Source organism: Theropithecus gelada, chromosome 1, assembly GCF_003255815.1.
Source record: "Theropithecus gelada isolate Dixy chromosome 1, Tgel_1.0, whole genome shotgun sequence".
In the NCBI taxonomy this organism is placed as follows: Eukaryota; Metazoa; Chordata; class Mammalia; order Primates; family Cercopithecidae; genus Theropithecus; species Theropithecus gelada.
The window spans coordinates 8131992-8146188 of record NC_037668.1 but is presented as its reverse complement, the minus strand read 5'-3'; the positions used below and the strand labels follow the sequence as shown (position 1 = coordinate 8146188).

At 38.7% G+C, this 14197-nt stretch overlaps 1 long non-coding RNA gene and 1 pseudogene across 1 annotated transcript in view; one reads left to right on the top strand and one right to left on the bottom strand.

Annotated features, from left to right (window-relative positions):
* Positions 1-7212, top strand: part of LOC112613146 — a 55205-nt gene extending 47993 nt beyond the window's left edge. Inside the window, exons 3-5 of the long non-coding RNA XR_003116922.1 lie at positions 4756-4953; positions 5615-5696; positions 7173-7212. This is a non-coding gene — a long non-coding RNA (uncharacterized LOC112613146). The remainder of the gene's footprint in view (positions 1-4755; positions 4954-5614; positions 5697-7172) is intronic.
* Positions 7213-13390: 6178 nt separating this feature from the next.
* LOC112613937 lies at positions 13391-13587 on the bottom strand (annotated as a pseudogene).
* Positions 13588-14197: the final 610 nt, after the last annotated feature.

Here is a 14197-nt window from a genome sequence, read left to right as displayed (position 1 = left end):
ACAAGCTTATACATAGAAACAAGGCTGCAGTCTAGAAGAAAGTCCGCAAATAGGCAGTGCAGTTTTAATTAGTTGAGTATGGAGACTAATTAATATGCAAATGAGGAGCTTACCAATATTAATCATCTGTTTTACTAGGCAGCTTTTACTAAAGAGTTTCTAACGAGTTTGCAAATTAAGTTTCTTTGACATTAAAAATCAGCTAAACGCCTGTCTGAGAATAATCTCTTCTAACTCAAGGGCGGGAAGGGAGAATTTTTTTCTGGATGAAAAACAGCAGTGTTTAAAACCAATTCCCATGTTGGCAAGCACTGTGCAAGAGTTCTGTATCAACCCTTTCCAGGCTCTAATTGAAACCATTTCAGCAAGAGAGACACCAGAAAACAGTTGGAACAGAGACAAATATGAGTCATGGTGATTTAAAGATACATGACCTAGAAAGTTGCGTCAAAAAACTTGCTTAAGTTGGTGACTGGCATTGTTAAAACACAAAAGAGGTTAGAAATATTTGCCTAAACTCCCTTTTATGGCCTTTAACATACCCCTATGGTTCTCTTTACTTGGAAATATTGAAGATTGGGTTGAATGCTGACTTATCAGGGGTGATCTGAGTATGAGGATAGATTACAAAGTGGTCACTTTCATTTTGGGATTCATTTTCATTCAAGTTTGTGAAAAAGTATATGGGCTTCAGTTCAATTATGTTCATCCTATTTTCATCCTATTTTCAATGTCAATTGATTCCGTTATCGTGCCACTTGGCTATTAATACAAAATTATACACTACAAATTAATACAATATTTTTATGTTTCCTACTTCCAGGCAGAATGTCAGCAAAGAAATTCTTTTGAAAGACAATAGATTGGATGCAACTCTTCTCTGATCCTTTGCTCCAGTAAATGAAATTCACAGTTGCCCTTAAAAATATTTTCTCTTTCATCATATCCCTATGGAGATTCAAAGGAAACTTTGAAATGATACCTTGTCAATGAGCTCACAATCTTTGTTTCTTCTCACATTTTGCACCTCTCCCCCCACTCCCCACTCTTCTATACCTATCAGCCAAAACTTACCATAATTAGGCTAGACAAATTTGTTACCAGGGATCTCCTTTATGCATGCATTCATTCATTTTTTCAATGAATATTGATAAGGTTGAACCAAGGTACGGAGCACCTCCTGCTGTATAAGGTACTTTGGGATGCAAATATGTATAATTAGAAGTTTCAAGGGATTTACAGTCTACCAAGAAAATAAAGCATGTGCCCAATAAGGCCGCTTTGAAGAATTATGTGATAAAAGCAATGAGAGTTGTAGATCTCATGTGCTTGCTGCAAATGACTTTGAGCAATCTTGTGAAAACATTCTGCCTCAATCTCTTTCTTAATATAGCAGAGTCCTAGTACATCGGAGAACAGAATATGATTGGTGATTTATTACTTTTCAGTTTTTACAAGTTTAAAGTGACTAATATGACAAATACCGAAGAACGGTCCCACCTTTCCCAGAGTAGGGAGAGACCTTACTTTAGTCTGTGGATGTTTACTTGCTGATTGTCAATGAGAATGACCCAATGACATTCACTTGAAGTGTTCAGCGGGGAGCTCTGGACTATATTTTTCAGTTCTGTTATGATTCTTGCTTGTCTGTAGCCTTATTTCTTTTGGTCAATACCTGTGCTAAATGTTCTGGTTGGTGGAAAATACTGTTAAGTTCAGATTCATTAAAATTCATGGCAAAAATGAAAGAAAGTCCTTAATCAAAGGCACAAGATAGATTTTGCAAAGAAATTACGGCCAGAGAATTAATCCAAAATGTGCTTTGGTTTGGGCTTCTGTACAAGCACGTCTTGGCGGCAGGTCTGGACTCGAGGTTGTGGGAGCTGCAGGAGTGGAAAATGGAAATGGCTCATCTGCACCTGCCCTTTCTCCAGAGATTTGTCTCATCATCCTCTCCCATGACACACAGGGCCAGTCCACACTCAGAGAGAAGTCTGCAGACCGTCCTTCCTTGATGCCCAAGCCCCAGCAGGATGGTGCTCCAAGTCACTGTCACTAAATTGTATATGGTGTTTTACAAACAACTATATGATTGGATATAGAATGTATTTCTGTGGTATGTGTGAATTCCAATTGTTTGCTCTAGAACAGCACTGTTCAATAGAACATTCTGCAGTGACAAAAATATTCTGTAAATCTCCATGGTCCGATACAATAGCCACTAACCACATGGCTATTGAGGATTTAAAATATGGAACTGGATTTTTAATTTTATTTAATTTTGATTACATAATTTTAATTTAAATAGCCACATATGTCTAGTAGCTTACCATAATGGACAGTGCAGTCCTAGAAAATAACTTCATCCATTTTGATTTTATAAATGGAAATGGAAAATAACCACCCTATGATAATGACACAGTTCTGACTTAGGTGCATGAATTAATTCTCTTAATTTTGACATAAATATAATGAATGAAATTTCAACCCTTCTGCTATTGATGAAAAAGTAAGGCTTTAACTTCAGTTGTCTAGATTGAATATATAACTGAACAACTGCTCACTTTGATTTTTTTTCCATTTATTATACATCTTGCATCCCACACCTAGCCATAGATAGGTAAGATTAAATTAGTCTTCTATCTTAGGAACACATAATAGGACCTTCTAATAAAGACACAAAATTACAAAAACATAAATAAAATAAATGCAAATAATATTAATAAATTCTGTAGATAATTCAAAATGCTGTTTGAATGAGACTTCTGAACAACTTGGTGGCATGGCTACACTGGAGCTAAATTTGCTATTATTTGAAAATTCTGAAATCAAGTACTATAAATGATGTGTTCTAATAAGAAATAATCACCTCTTGAGAGTATGGTAACATGTATGAGACTAAGCACAACTAATACAAAACAGCATATAACCTGAATTTTATGTATAGTTCATTTCTGGGAGGAAGTGTTCCCAATGTTTGCACCAGAATTAGAAGCAACCAGAGACTCAATTGGTCTGATGCTAATAACTATGCAGGAGCTTTCCTAAGATGCTGAATGTGCACTTCTGAGCCCCCTTCTACTCACCAGTCTGTGTTGATGAGCCCAGATACATACAACTGACTAGAATTTCATCACTTTTAAACATGCACTATTGAGTTGATGCCACATCTATAAATATGATTGATTTAGACAAGACTGAAAAATATAGCGTTTTAGATAACCAGGGGGTTCAGCCGAATTCTAAGGAGGGGTTTGAGAGCACCTGCTCCTCTAGTTGCATTAATACGGCTCCTGGAGGCCAGGCATGATGGCTCACACCTGTAATCCTAGCACTTTGGGAGGCCAAGGCGGGCGGATCACGAGGTCAAGAGACCAAGACTATCCTGGCCAACATGGTGAAACCCCGTCTCTACTAAAAATACAAAAATTAGCTGGGCATAGTGGTGTGTGCCTGTAGTCCCAGCTACTCAGAAGGCTGAGGCAGGAGAATCGCTTGAACCTGGGAGGCGGAGGTTGCAGTGAGCCGAGATTGCGCCACTGCACTCCAGCCTGGGCAACAGAGTGAGACTCCATCTCAAAAAAAAAAAAGACTCCTGGAAAAATCGACCCACTTGTTTATACAGCCTGTCTTACTTCATAGGATTCTTGTGAGAATTAAATGAGATCCTGGGAGGGTTAGATGACTACAGTAGAAAGAGCAGTCAGATGATAAAAAATATCTGAATTTTAATCCTGAGACTTTACTTAATGTCTTTGAGTTTTAGCTTTCTTATCTGCAGGATGAGGGTAGGAATGTCAGCTCCATATATCTCACAGAGTTTCTGCAGGGATCACGTGAGACACTCTGCACGCTTTTTTTTTTTTTTTTTTTTTTTATTTCTGAGTTTGTTATAGGCACAGAGATTTCTGATTTCTGGTCACTGTTTTTTAGATTCATTTACTTTTATCTAGTCCCTTAGTCACCAGTTGCACATATCTACAAAATGATTGGCTGGGATTAGTGGCGTGGTCTATGAAAGTGAAATTGAGTGAAACAAGAAAAACCATAAAAGGTCCCAAATCCATGGTCTTGACTTCATTAAGCAGGCGCAATATTCATCTGTGCGATCCATCTTCAGTGAAATGTAGCCTCCTGACCTTTTGCCAGCTTAGCCCTGCTGTCAGCAGCTGGGGGCCCTGCCACAGGGCTGGGGAGGGAGCCCCGGGTTGCCCACATTGCAGATCATCTCAGGAATATTCAAGAGGGACTGTAAAATAAACCCCCAGTCTTGTAATTTTATTTCAAAAAGCAAAAAATCTCCCAGATAATGAGCATTTTGCTCTAATAAGAACTGTAGGATTGATTAGGTTCAAACTGTTAACAGACATCCTTATGGTTAATGAAGCAGCATTGAAAATGCCTCTGGATTTTTTGGAAACTTAAATCATACAAAAGGAAGCAAAGAACTGGAGGTAGGGTGGATTAAACTGTCTGTTAGTTAATATACTCAAAATAATGGACACAAAATGTTCTTTGAAAAGTTCATATGTATCAAGAGTTATTTCCCCAATGGGCAAGCAATAAACTTTGATGATTATTGTTGGAACATTCTTTGGATAACATATTTTTCTGTGAATCTTGAGTGGGGGACGGAAGCTTCTGCCATTTTAATTCCTTTGTTAATGTCTTTATGAATGCAATTAACACTTCATTCACGCTTCTTTGTTTCTGGATCCCATTAGGATGTGGTTTATGCCAGTTTCTCTCTCCCAGGAGACAGCCCGCATCACACAACATTTCACTCAGCTGTGTCGCTGAGCACTGACAAACTCAATTTACAAAAGGCAAGAGTGAGTTGACACCATGCTGTGGCAGTTGTCCTGATGGGAGGAAACGACTCATTTCCTTCCAAGGTAGAACCCACCTTCTCTGAGAAGCAAGCTTGTGCATAAGAGTGTTGAAGACAAGGAGGTAAGGAAAGCCTCTTGGCTGACACAAAGTAAAATCCCTGCAGTTGAAGAAATGCTAAGAATCAAATTTGGTTCCTGGTCTTCAAAGAAAAAACAGCTATGGCTGGCCCTGTAGGCACAACAGGCTGCTGTTATCTTTATCAAACATTTAGTAAGAGCTAACTAGGTACAAAGTAAGGGAGAAGCCCAGAAGCAGAGGAAATGGTCTCTCCCTTCTGGAGCTTACAGTGTAAAACAAGAGGCAAGAGATAAACATGACAAATACATAAGCCGGGGCAAAAGGCAGCACAGCTAAGTCCTGAATGAGAGGCACAGACCAAAAGAACACTAGGAGTTCAGAAGTCTGTGATGGGGAATCTGGGGAAAGCTTTTCTGGGGAGGTGAGACTTAAATAAAAGCAGTTCCCCTGGCCATTCAATGATTGCACTCGCCAGGAAAGAGGGAGAGAATAGGAGGAACTGCAGAGAGGGAAGGAGAGGCAGGTATTAGCTAAGATGCAAAGGTGCAAAATGAGTAAGAGGGTTTTTGTTCTTGATACATTATTTTCCCTTTATATTAAAGTCTCTCCTCCAATTGATGGGATCATTTCTATTTCAAATATCAGTGTGCTATTTGCTTAACAGCCAAAGGCACTGCAAATGAATATATCTGAATCTTACTAGGAACTGTACAGAAGAAGATGCAGGAGGTCCAAAGGGAAGTCAGAGACAAAAGAAGGAAGGAAGGAAGCAAGCACTGCTCATGGTTTGACATTACATTTTTTCTTTAAATGAAAAAAAAAAAAAAATCACCTATAGATAGGCCTTGTACCTGTGCTATAATTTTAAGTTTGGTTTTCTCTGACAAAGACAAAAAAAGAGGAGAATTTCTAATAAGTGTTAAGAAGCATGCCATATTTCCAGAAAAGGAAGTAAAGCAGCTTATAGTCCAAGTCATCTGTGCCTAATGTTAAAGGTGTTTTAATAAGCAAAGGGTAGTATTCCTTATGCAGTTTTAACATGATTTAATGGTATGATAATTGGTTATTTTCTTGTTTCTGAGTTACTCCAAAAATCTAGCCCTTTTCCCATTAGCTATATATCCTTATTACCAAGATCTTTCTCATGTCTCTTTCAACCAGATCTGGGCTGTCAACGCCATCATATTCTATTAGAATAAGGCCTGGATGTATTTCTGCCAGATTGGCCAGCCCCTAGGCATTAAAGCATTACAGACCACAGTCATGCCTGAGCACTTTTTGCTTTAACAATAAGGGTCATTTTGTTTACATTTTATCATATGAAACTGCTCTTTGTGGGAAAAATGGCTTCCCATATTACAAATAATGCTTGGCCAAAGAACAACTAACATTAACATTAACACTGATTCTAATCAAAAGTTAAAGTGTTGGTAATTTTATGAGGGTTGTTTCTTTCCCTAAAGCAAATAGCTGTCAATTGTCAGTTTTAAAACTACCATGATTTATTGGAAGAATAACAGCTCAGTAGAATTACTGAATTAATTCCCAAACATTTAAAGGAGAAAGAAAAAAAAATGATAAAATGGATGGTCTGTATGGAGCAGGGAGGGGAAGGGATGGTTCTGAGGCTAAAAAAACAAAAAACAAAAACCCTTTACTTCTGTCCTTGTGCATTTTTCTTAAATAGAAAAAAGCCACTCTGCATTCCCTGGCCTCAAGCCACTAGGTCACTATGTAAAACATAAACAGGGTCTGTGTTTTGCTGCATTTGAGAAAGATGTAAAGGTGTAAATATGATGGAAGAGGTTTTGTTTCCTTTCCCCTCTCAGGAATGGTCTGACAGCCCCAGGCTCGAGAATGTGTCTCTCCCAAGTACTCTGTCACCCTGGTAACCATGGAGACCATGACGATCGATTAGATGCCATCTGATCTCAACCTCATAAAAAAAAAGGCAGCAGATGGCAACCAGGCCACTAGACCTGTCTCAAGAGAGACGAAGAGGAAGAGCGAGAAAGGGAAGGAAGGAGGGAGAAAGGGGAGGAGGTGGGGGTGGGTTGGCTCAGGGAGAAGAGAGCCCAGAAGCAGCTCTGCAAATGAAAATTTTAGAAAAGAATGAAAATAGAAAACAAGGAAAGCAATGGAAAAAAAGAAACTAAAACCCACTGTGCGATAGACCCCCATAGTGAGTTGATAATTCCATGAGGAAGATAATTCTATAGAGAAAGCGAATCCGCTATCTCCTAACTTTCCACTTTATACAGAATGGTGTGGAACCTGGGCCCCAAGGCTTCTCTGAGGGATACACACAAAGTTGGCTGTCAGAATCAGTTGGACTTTGATGCATCCAAAAGAGAATGCTGAGACTTGGTTCTCAGAATGAATGTCCCTAATCAGATGAGACCTTTCAGGGGACTGGATGCGTCAATACTGGTATGTTTGTCAGCCCATCCCCAGCAGTGTTCTAATATTCCTTAAAGGAAGAAGCGATAACCAGGTCAGTAGATACCTAAGGTGAAAAGAAGACAAGAGCAGTTAAGTCAATTCTGGTAGCCTAGGAGTTTTAGCCCGTGTCCCAGAGTAATGTAATGGCTAATATTTATGAAGTGTTTATGATATGTCAGACACTGCTAAGCACTACATACAGAATATTTAATTTAATCCAGATAACAATACCATAAGGTAGGTGCAATAATGATTCCCATTTTACAGAGAGGACCTGAGGCTTAGAGAGGTTAACTACCTTTATCAAGGGCATACCTAGAATGCAATATGTAAATGTACAGAACAGCTTACTTATATAGAGAGTTGACTTGCTCACTCTTGTGCTTTCTTTTTCAATCCCCTCCCCCACCTTTTTTTTGAGACAGAGTTTCACTCTGTCACCCAGGATGGAGTGCAGTGGTGCAAATTCAGCTCACTGCAATCTTTGCCTCCTGGGTTCAGGTGATTCTCCTGCTTTAGCCTCTGGAGTAGCTGAGATTACAGGTGTGCACCACCACATCTGGCTAATTTTTGTATTTTTAGTAGAGACAGGGTTTCACTATGTTGCCCAGGCTGGTCTCCAGCTCCCAACCTCAGGTGATCCACCCACCTTGGCCTCCCAAAGTGCTGAGATTACAGGTGTGAGCCATTGCTCCTGGCCTTCTCCTCCTTTTTATTTATTTATTTTCATTTTTTGTTTTTTGAGATGGGGTCTTGCTATATCAGTCAGGCTGGTCTCAAACTCCTGGGCTCAAGTGATCCTCCTGCCTCAACCTCCCTAGTAGCTGGGACTATAGGCATGCACTACCACACCTAGCATTTTTCCCTTTTACATTTTATTTCAGATTTTTGCAGATTACAAAATAGGACATGTCCAATATAGAAAACTGCTTAAAACAAGAGAAAGAAAGGGAAAATTATCTACAATCCCCTTAGTCAGAGATACATGTGATAAGCATGTGGATTATGTAATATACATATATATATACAGAGAGAGAGAGGGAGGCAGACATGTATATTTTAAGCAAATATAGTATTAAATCTTAAATACTGTTTCATTAACATATTTTTTGGAACATTATATTATGAAAAACTTTCCATAGTTTTGACTCTTCTATTTTATCTGATTTAATGATTACAGCATTCTACTATCTGATGTATCATAATTTTATTTAACTACTTCTTTATTATTGGATTTTATTTCCAGATTTTTTCTACTATAAATAATGCTATGGTGATCATTGTTGCATATAAACCTTTTTTGTACTACTCTGACTTTTTTCTTTAGAATGAAAACATATTGGCTAAGTCAAAGTGTATGTTTTCTCAAAACTTCTAAATTGAGGTATAGCATATATACAACAAAGTGAATAAATCTTAAGTGTACTGCGAGTTGAATTCTACATGTGTATAGACAGTGGTTATAACCACCACCCAGATCAATGGATTAAACATTTGCAGTGCTCCAGAATGCTCTTCATGCCTCTTCCCAGTCAGTAGCTATCCCCTGTCCTTGAACTTCATATAAATGGAATCATAGGGTGTGTATTCTTTGGTTTCTGGCTTCCTTCACTCAACATAACGTCTGCGAGATTCATCCATGCTGTAGAGGATAGCAGTAATCCATCTTTTTATTGCTGCATAGTATCCTTTAAAAAAAATACTGCAATTTATTGATTTATTTTTTTCTGATAGACATTTAGGCTATTCTGAATAAAGTTGTTATGTATATTCTTATATATGTCTTTTGGAAGACATTTTTATACTTCAAAAAATATAAACTAGAAGAGGCATAACTAAATCATAGAGTCAGGCAAACTTTTAGCTTTAAATGCAGGGTAAACATTTTTAAAGTTTCATTTTGTTTTTAGAAAGGGGGCCTACTTTCAAATTGCTCTCCAAAACATCTGTACCAATTTGAACTCCAACTATCCAATGTCAAGAGTGTACCCTTCCCCTTCCCTCCTCACACCAGCTAGTGGGCATTTTCATTCTTCTTAATCTTTGCCAGTGTGAGAAACAAAATGGTATCTGATTGTTTATATTGTGTTTGATGACCAAGAAGATGTTAAAAAATTCTTGCTATGTTACCAGATATTCTTGTTTCTTCTTTTGTAAATTGCCCATATACATCATTGCCCTATTTGTTATTAGCTTTAGGATAAGGCAAAAAGCTGAAATATAATCCATATAGTATGTACAGACCATTGGCATTGTAAGAAAAATTCATTGGTATTTATAACCAAAAAATATTTACATTCTTTCCATAAGTTGACATCCTGCTCTATATATTTCAGAACGAAGCTAACATTTACAGAACACCAATTACTGAGCACATTTACTCTTTAAAACAGCCCTATTTATTTAATTCTTATATCTTCATTTCACTTCAGAGGCAGCATTTAATTTTCATGAAAATTCTGAAGTTATTTAATATTCTGCCTATTTTTACAAGTGCAGAAATCAAGGCTCCACAGGGCTCAGGGTCACAAATGATTTAAGTGGTGGGACTGGGATTTAAACCCAAGACACCCCAAGTCAAAAGTAAATTATTTTTCTCTTTTCTCTAGATGCCATTGCCTAGGTCAGTGCTCTGGCCTATCATCTGAATGTTTGTATCCTCCTAAAATTTATATGTTGAAATCCTCACTCCCATATGTGATGCTGTTAGGAACTGGGGGCCCTTGGGAGGTGATTGGGTCGTGAAGGCAGGCCCTCATGAATGATCAGCGTCCTTATGAGAGCTGCCCCCAAAAGCTCCCTCACCTCTTCCGCTATGTGAGGACACAGCAAGAAGGCACCATTTATGAACAAGGAAGTTGCCTTTACCAGACACCAAATCTGCTAGCACTTTGATCTTGGACTTCCCAGACTCCAGAAATGTGAGGAATAACATTGCTATTACCTGTAAGTCACCCAGTTGTGGTATTTTGTTACGGCTGCCTGAACAGACTAAAATAAGCAGTGATTCTCTCTTTTTTTTCCCCCACATTTCAAACCTAAGAGGGCATCTGAATTCTAGAACCCTATCCTTAACTCCCTTCCCTTCCATTCTCAACACACATCTACCATTCCACTTCCAAAATCCAAAGAGTATCAGGATCTCTGGGCTATCAAGAAGATTGAGAATATGACAAAATCCATGTTAGCTCATTTATTTTAGAAACTTTTCTTTGTGTGTGGTGTGTTTTAAAATCTGAGTAATGGTTTAATAAATCCAGAATTGGAATAAGTAGAAGCGGAAGCAAATCTAAGATGTTTTCCTCTTAATAAGTTACTCCTTTGGGGTCTGAAGCTTGTATAATTTTAGAAGCTTTTTAAAGTAAGAAGAAGACAAGAATATTTATTCAAAATTAGGTTTGAGTGAGTGTTGATTTAAAGTGAGAAAAGAAATTGCTATCAATTACACATTTTAAAAATATTTAACTGCCACAAGAATCACAAAATTAAAATATATTTATATATATATTTGGTACTTAATTGCCCTGACACCCCTATAGAATTATGCCTTCATTTTTTTGGCTCTATATTCTTGGGTCACGACTTCATATAACAAAGATTTTTGTAGTATTTTCTATCAAGAGGGTACATATAAAGATAGATTAGTCTTTCCAGTAGCATGGTTGATCAAACTTGTTTTTCATTAAGAATTTGGAAAAGTTTCTGTGAGCTTCATAACTCATTATTTGTACTATCACATAAATGCTTGGGATTATAGTCAGTTTTAGGAGATTTCCATCAAATTTTTATCATATGTGAACTCTAAGATTTCAGAGTATTTCTAATTTGTTTTCTTTGTTGTTACTGTTCAATGACTAATCTTTTTTTCTCTTTGAATTTAATGAATTTACATCAGAAAATTAGGTAGTCATTTTGCATTTAAGGAATAAAAATCTTTAAAAAAAATACAAAGAATGAAAGGATTTTAGCCAAGTTTACACTTCTTTTTGCTATAATTTTTAACAACAATTCATCTCATCATAACTTAATGCAATGTGCAAGTGCAGCACCCATTACAATCATTTAACTAAATTTAAGGAAGTACGTTGTTAACAGTGGCCCTCAGAGGAAACAGATTTATCTTCTTTTAAAAACTCTATGGTATATAAACATTACATAATAATGCTATTCAACCACCTCTTGCCTCAAGAATCATTACCTGGCCAGGCCCAGTGGCTCACGCCTATAATCCCAGCACTTTGGGAGGCTGAGGCGGGCAGATCACGAGGTCAACAGTTCGAGACCAGCCTGACCAACATGGTGAAACCCCGTCTCTACTAAAAATACAAAAATTAGCCAGATGTGGTTGCGGATGCCTGTAATCCCAGCTACTGGGGAGGCTGAGGCAGGAGAATCACTTGAACCTGGGAGGTGGAGGTTGCAGTGAGCCGAGATCCAGCCTGGGCAACAGAGCAAGACTCCAGTCTCAAAAAATAACAAAACAAAACAATAAAACACAAATACTTTAATGGTTTTAAAGCAAAAGCTATTAGACTCTAGATAGCTAAAACTATACTCATGAGTTCAAACTTACAGAAAAGTACCTCTTAATAAAATATCTTTTGATATACCTAGGGTTTTTTGTTTTTTTTTGTTTTGTTTTTTTTTTTTTTTTTTTGAGAGGGAGTCTGGCTCTGTTGCCCAGGCTGGAGTGCAGTGGCACTATCTCGGCTCACTGCAAGCTCCACCTCCCGGGTTCATGCCATTCTCCTGCCTCAGCTTCCCAAGTAGCTGGACTACAGGCACCTGCCACTATGCCCGGCTAATTCTTTGTATTTTTTAGTAGGTACAGGTTTCACCGTGTTAGCCAGGATGGTCTCGATCTCCTGACCTCGTGATCCCCCCGCCTCGGCCTCCCAAAGTGCGGGATTACAGGCATTAGCCACTGCACCCGGCCTTTTTTTTTTTTTTTTTTTTTTTGAGATAGTCTCACTCTGTCACCCAGGCTGGAGTGCAGTGATGTGATCTCGGCTCCACCTCCAGGTTAACACCCATTCTCCTGCCTCAGCCTCCCAAGTAGCTGGGACTACAGGCGCCCATCACCATGCCCGGTTAATTTTTTTTGTATTTTTAGTAGAGACAGGGTTTCACCATGTTAGCCAGGATGGTCTGGAGCTCCTGACCTCGTGATCCACCCGCCTTGGCCTTCCAAAATGCTAGGATCACAGGTGTGAGGCACCGCGCCCGGCAAGTAGTTCTTTTAAGTAGTTCTTAATATCCTCCCTCCCCATGCCCCTATCCTAAATCTTATATTGTTCTTACAAAACTTTCGTCAAGAGTAAAAATACATCCAGGCAGATGTATATGTCATACAATAGCAAGAACAGTAAAACCCAACTAATGACTTTGGGTTTTAAAAATAGAAGACAATTAAAATGTACTCAAAGGTACATTAAGAAAAGCTTTCACGGGGGTAATATTGAAACAGTCACAAAGGTTAAGAAAATAGTGATATTGCCCAGGCGCGGTGGCTCACGCCTGTAATCCCAGCACTTTGGGAGACCGAGGTGGGAGGATCACCTGAGGTTGGGAGTTTGATACCAGCCTGACCAACGTGGAGAAACCCCATCTTTACTAAAAATACAAAATTAGCCGGGTGTGGTGGCACATGACTGTAATCCCAGCTACTAGGGAGGCTGAGGCAGGAGAATCGCTTGAACCTGGGAGGCAGAGGTTGTGGTGAGCCGAGATCGCATCATTGCACTCCACCCTGGGTAACAAGAATGAAATCCGTCTCAAAAAGAAGAAAGAAAATAGTGATATCAAAGTACAAATGGCTACGATGTTAAAATAGACAAAAACTACTATGCAAGAGCTTCTTTTAAAATGAAAAATAAAGAACACAACACATGAGTCAGGGTGGTTTTCCTGTTCTACTCATGAATTTTGGTCTTTATAAGGTTGCTTAGGTTGACATCTGGAAGGGTTTCTTATCAGATCTGATGGTCTCATTCTAACTTCGTAGGGTGGGTCTTCCCCAGGGAACTTCTGATCTTGGTTATTGTACAATTTCAAAGTAGTGCAATATCGTCATGATGTGCTGGGGCATGAAGATGTATCCTGAGTACCAATGGAAACCAGCGTGGAATTGAACACCGTCCACTCCCCAGGCTGCAGCACGTAGAGCACTGTGACCAGCAGGTATTGATAGTAGAACCAGGACATCTACTTCCAGGCTCACACCAGCGCCATCCCTGCCAGGCGCCTCCTGCGATGAGGTGGCATTTCAGTCTCTCAATGACTAATCTTAAATATGCTTTGAATTGATGGCACTCACTATTAACTAATTTGTGGTCAACGTCCTCTTTCTAATGGTGTATTATGGTTTTTATATTATCTTGGTCAATATAAACATTCCTGTCTAATTATAAATTTAAATATTTTAAAAATATATTCATATAACGCATTCTTTTTATTGATTAGATCATTAAATAATATAAAAGTCTATTATTTCTATTAGCAATTTATCTCTTCCTTTTAATGATTTACTAATTTTGAATGATCCTTTTTTTTTTTGGAGACAGAGTCTTACTCTGTCGCCTAGGCTGGAGTGCAATGGCATGATCTCGGCTCACTGCAACCTCTGCCTTCCAGGTTCAAGCGATTCTCCTGCCTCGGCCTCCTGTGTAGCTGGGATTACAGGTGTGTGGCACCATACCCAGCTAATTTTTGTATTTTTAGTAGAGAGGAGATTTCACCATATTGGTTAGGCTGATCTCGAACTCCTGACCTCGTGACCTGTTCCCCTCGGCCTCCCAAAGTGCTGGGATTAGAGGCCTGAGCCACTGCGCCCAGCTGGAAATGA